The sequence below is a fragment of the Marmota monax genome, unplaced genomic scaffold, assembly GCF_021218885.2.
Source record: "Marmota monax isolate L192 unplaced genomic scaffold, Marmota_monax_Labrador192_F-V1.1 WCK01_AAM20220418_F8-fsc00097, whole genome shotgun sequence".
Taxonomy (NCBI): domain Eukaryota; kingdom Metazoa; phylum Chordata; class Mammalia; order Rodentia; family Sciuridae; genus Marmota; species Marmota monax.
In genome coordinates, this window is record NW_026694162.1 from 1,599,977 (window position 1) to 1,605,395 (window position 5,419).

The window sequence follows — 5,419 nt, forward strand, 5'->3', positions numbered from 1 at the left end:
CTTGTTCCTTTCAAATTGGGGGTCCTCAAATTTCAACATGTTTAAAAAATACAAAATGGAATTCTACATATATCTATGGATATTTTCCTTGTATATGTAAACATATGTATTTTTTTTACAGAGACTTAAGAGATTTCTAAAAGTAAACTTAACTATACATGATAGCAGAGCTCACAGTTGCTTAAGATGCCTTTGTCTTTTCAATATTAAATTCACTCCTATGGAGTACCTTCCAAACATTCAGCTGAAAGGAGAAATACTTGTGCAGTGTATCCTGTAGCCCTTTTCCTCACTACCAGAGAAAACCTTAACTGAAGAACTCCATGAATAGTTTTCAGAAGGTCTTAAAATACTCCAGAATTATATGTAAAATTGGATTTCCGTGTGCTTTTCTCAGAAGAGACAGCTTGTTGCTTTAATCAGATTTTGCAAGTCAGCACTTCCAAACGTTTTCTGTGTCCCTATACAAACATAAAATTACAGTATTTGTATAGCTAACTAGGGAAAACTGGAGAGATTTAGGAGAATCTAAATGGGAATAGAGTTTAAAATTCATTACATTTTCTTATGTAATTATAAATGTAAAATACAAAGTATTAAACAATATAATAAATGTGGGTAATATATCTAAATAAAATACTTGCAAATATTTAATGAGAATCTTTAGCTTGCACTGCTGAGAACTTTTCAATATCCACTTTAATGGTTAAAATGGTAGATGTATTTCTTGTTTAAGTGTTTTTAATAACTGTATTTCAAATCTTGAAATTTTTTTCAATGAGAGAATTTATTTGTACAAATAGGTAACAAAAAGTATAACTCCAGTGCAAGACAAAGTAACAGGGACAAGATTTAATTTCCCTCTTAAACAATTCTACAAAGTATACGCAATAATGACAAGAATGTCACTAGACATCAATGGTAGCAAAAATAAATAAATAAATAAATAAATAAATAAGATGAGATACCTGTATACTGAAAACTGTAAAACAATGATAAAACAAATTGAAGATGACCTACTGTTGAAAAGCCATCTTGTTTGTAGATTGGAAAAATTAATATTGTTAAGATGTCCAAAGTGATGTATAGATTCAATGTAATCCATATCAAAATATCAATGGCATTTTTCACAGAAGTAGAAAACAGTAATCTTAAAATTTATATGGAAAGACAAAAGACCCTGAATATCCAAAGCAATTTTGAGAAAGAAAAACAAAAGTTGGAAGCTTCACACTTTCTGATTTCAAATTATATTGCAATGCTATAGTATTCAAAACAGCATGATACTGGCATAAAAACAGAGACCAATGGAATGCAATCAAGACTTCTCAAATAAACCAGAGCATAGATGGTCTCTGTTTTTTTTGACAAAGTCACCAAGAAGATTCAAGAGGAAAAAGATAGTTTCTTCAATAAATGATACTAGAGAAATTGGTTATTGACATGCACAAGAATGAAATTGAATCCTTATGGTAAGCCATACACAAATGTCAATTTAAAATTGATTGAAGTTACAAATGTAAGACTTGACACAATAATACCTAGAAAAAATAGTGTGAAATCTCCTTGTTGTTTGTTTAGCAATATATTTTTTTTTAAGAAAGGAAACGATCAACAAAATGAAAAGGCAGCTTACGGATTGGGAGACAATATTTGCAGCCTATGTATTTGATAAGGGGTTAATATCCAGAATACATAAAGAACTCACACAACTCAATAATAAGAAACCAGTAACTAAATTTAAAAAGTGAACAAAGGATCATGTTTTAAAAATAGCCAACAGGCATATGAAAAGGCATTCACGATCAACTCATATCTGTCAGGATACCTATTATGAAAAAGACAATAGATGAAAAAATGTTGGTGAATCAGAGACCAGGCCTTCAACAGACACTGAACTTGCCAATGCTTTGATCTTGGACTTCCCATCTTCCAGAACTTTGAGGAATTCATGTTCTTTCTAAAGTACCCAATCTCAGGTATTCTTTAATAGAACACAAATGGACTAAAGCAGACAGACAAGCTGAAAGAAGTCATCACCCTCACCTTCTGTAATGATAGGGAAGCCCTTCATGCAAAAGGAATGGATACCAGACAGACTCTGAACTCACCCAAAGAAATTAAGAGCAACCAAAATAGTAACTACATTGGTAAACATATAAGATGATTTCTTAGTAGTTCGTCCTATTTAAATGATATCTGATTACTTCAATAAAAAGGGTAGGATGGGAAATCGTGTTATGCTATTATAAGGTTCTTATATGATACCTGAAATGGTGCTTAAAAGTAGACTGAAATAAGATCAAGTTGTATAATATAAATCAAGGTGGAAAAACTAAAGTGCCCAAGCAAATATTAAAGTTAACAACCCCCAAACATATTATAAAATCAAGTATATTATAAAATATATTTAATTATTCTAAAAAAAGGGATAAAAGAGGAAAAACTGAAAGAGCAGAAGACACAAGTAGATAACCAATACCAAAGTGAGAGTGCTAAACCTTAGTATATTAAATGATATATGCTATTTATTATATTAAATCATATCAATCGATTTAAATGATCTAAAAGCCCCAATTAAATTTGGAGAGTATCAGATTGAATAAAAAAGACCATTATAGGACTGGGGATGTGGCTCAAGCGGTAGCGCGCTCCCCTGGCATGCTTGCGGCCCGGGTTCGATCCTCAGCACCACATACAAACAAAGATGTTGTGTCCGCGGAAAACTAAAAATAATAAATATTAAAAAAAAAAAAAGACCATTATATATTGCCTTGTGAAATGCACTTTAAATATAAACAAACAATAGGTTAAAAGCAAAAGAATAGGGAAATAAATATAATATTAAAAATAATGAAATAAAGGTAGAGAGGCTATAACAATATCAAAGTGGATTCCAGAACAAAGAATATTATCAGAGACAAGGAATGTTGCTTCATAATAATAGAGGAATCAATTTATCAAAAAAGACACAAAAATCCTAAATGTTTATGTACCTAATATCAAATTTTCAAAATCAATGGAGCAAAATGAATTGAACTACACATGCAATATATATGTATATATCTATGTTTATATAAAGTTAATAATTATAATCGAGTTTTGATATCACATTCAACACATGATAGAACAAAATTGATAGAAAAATCAGTAAAGACAGACCTATCAACTAATTTGACCTAAATGAGATTCATAAAACATGCAACACAAGAGCAGAATATGCATTGCTTTTAAGTACATAAGAATCATTTATTGAAAAAGACAACAATCTAAATTAAAAATATCTCAAGTAAAATATCTTAAAGTAAATTAAGTCACAAAAAATGCTTTAAAACCATAATGGAATTATGTTAGAAATCAAGAGTAGAAAGTTCTCTGGACAATCCCTAAATATTTAGGAAAAATACATATCACAGTATTTTTAAAAGTCTGTGGGTAAAGAAATGATCAAATGATAGTATAGAAAATGTTTTGAACTGAATAAAAAATGAAAGTACAGCATGTTAGAATTTGTGAGCTGTGGCTAAAGCTGATCTTAGGAAAGAGGAGCCCTAAACGTCTACATGGAGGAAGAGAAGGGTTTCACAGAAATACCCTCAGCTTCTACCCTAAAAATTAGAAAAAGAAGAGGAAATTAAACAAAAAATAAGCAAAAGAAAAAAATAATAAAGATCAAAATTGAAGTCAATGGAATAGAAAATGAACAAGCAGTAGAGACAATCAATGGAATTCATTTTACTGAGATCAGTTAAAAAAAAAAAAAAAAAACCCTCAGGCCAAAATGATCTTAGAAAGGACATAAATTACCAACATCAGGAATGGGACAGGTCATTCACTACACATGATACAAAGAAGGGATAAAAAATAAATGCTGTGAATAACTTCAAGCAAATAAAGTTGACAACTCAAAGGAAATAGAACATTTCTAGAAAGACACAAACCACCAAAGGTCACTCAAGAAGAGATAATGTAGACAGACCTGTATTTATTAAAGACACTAAAATTGTACTAAAGCCATTTCCACAAAGGAAAACCTAGGCCCACATGGTTTCACTGGTGAATTTGATCAAACATTGAAGAAAAAAATAATACCAAGTATCCTCAAATGCTTTCAAAAATTAAAAAAGAGAGGAAAACAACTGCAATTCATCCAACTATTCCCACATTAACCCGATACCACTCTCAAACAAAGACATTAAAGAAAAAACACAGTCTCAGATACTTCATAAACATGGATGCAAGCAGTCTGAACAAAATTTTCATGAATGGAATCCATTGTTACTATATATAAAAAAGCATAATATATTATGACAAAATGAGATTTTATATCAGAAATAGAGGGTTGACTTAACACGAAAAAAAGCAATGTTTTTCATCATATTAAAACATTAGAAATGAGTATTCAATATATGCAGAAAAAAATATTTGATGAAGTAGCACTAATTTCTCAAAAAATCTCTGAGCCAACTAGGAATTAAAGAGAGCTACTTCAACCAGATAAAGGTAATCAATCAATCTATCTATCAGTGAATCTATAGCTCACATTATCCTTAATGGTAAAAAGTTGAATGATTTCCTCCCAAGAGTAGGGAAACAGGCAAGGGTGTCTGCTCTTGTCACTTTTATTCAACACTGTACTTCAGGTTCTAGCCAGTACAATCAGAAAAGAAAATAAATATTAGAACATTCAGATTGGAAAGGCAGAAATAAAACTATTTTTGTTCATAATGTCATTTGTGTAGAAAATAAAATGGAAACTAAAATACTTGAACTAGAAAAAATTAATTTATCTACATGTATGATCAATACCTAAAAATCAATTGTATTTCTATACAGGAGCACTAAATAAACTGAAGTTTTAAAATACAGTATGACAGAAAATATAAAACATATATGAATAAATCTAACATAAAGATGTCAAAAGCTTGGGTAGCGAAAGCTACAAAACAACATTGAAAGTAATAAAAGAAGACCCAAATAAATGGAGTGAAAAATCAAAAATGTCAATAATAAGATGTCAGTTCATTCCAAATTGAACTATATTTTCAATAAAATCCCAGCCAAAAATCCAGCAGGTGATTTTCTTAAAATTAATATTATAATTATAAATTTCATATGGACTAACAAAAGGAATTCAAAGAACACAGAATATCCAAAGCAATTTTGAAAAAGAACAAAATTGAAGAGCTAGTTTGTTATAGTTTGGTTACAAGGTGTCCCACGAAACCTCATGTGTAAGAGAATTCAGAAAGTGCAGAGGGAAAATGATTGGGTTGTGATAGCTTCAACCTAATCAGTGCATTAATCCTCTGATAGGTATTAACTGGGCAGTAATTATAAGCAGGTAGGATGTGGCTGGAGAACATGGGCAATGCGGGATGTGCCTTTGGGATATATATTTTGTGAGTTGACTTTCATC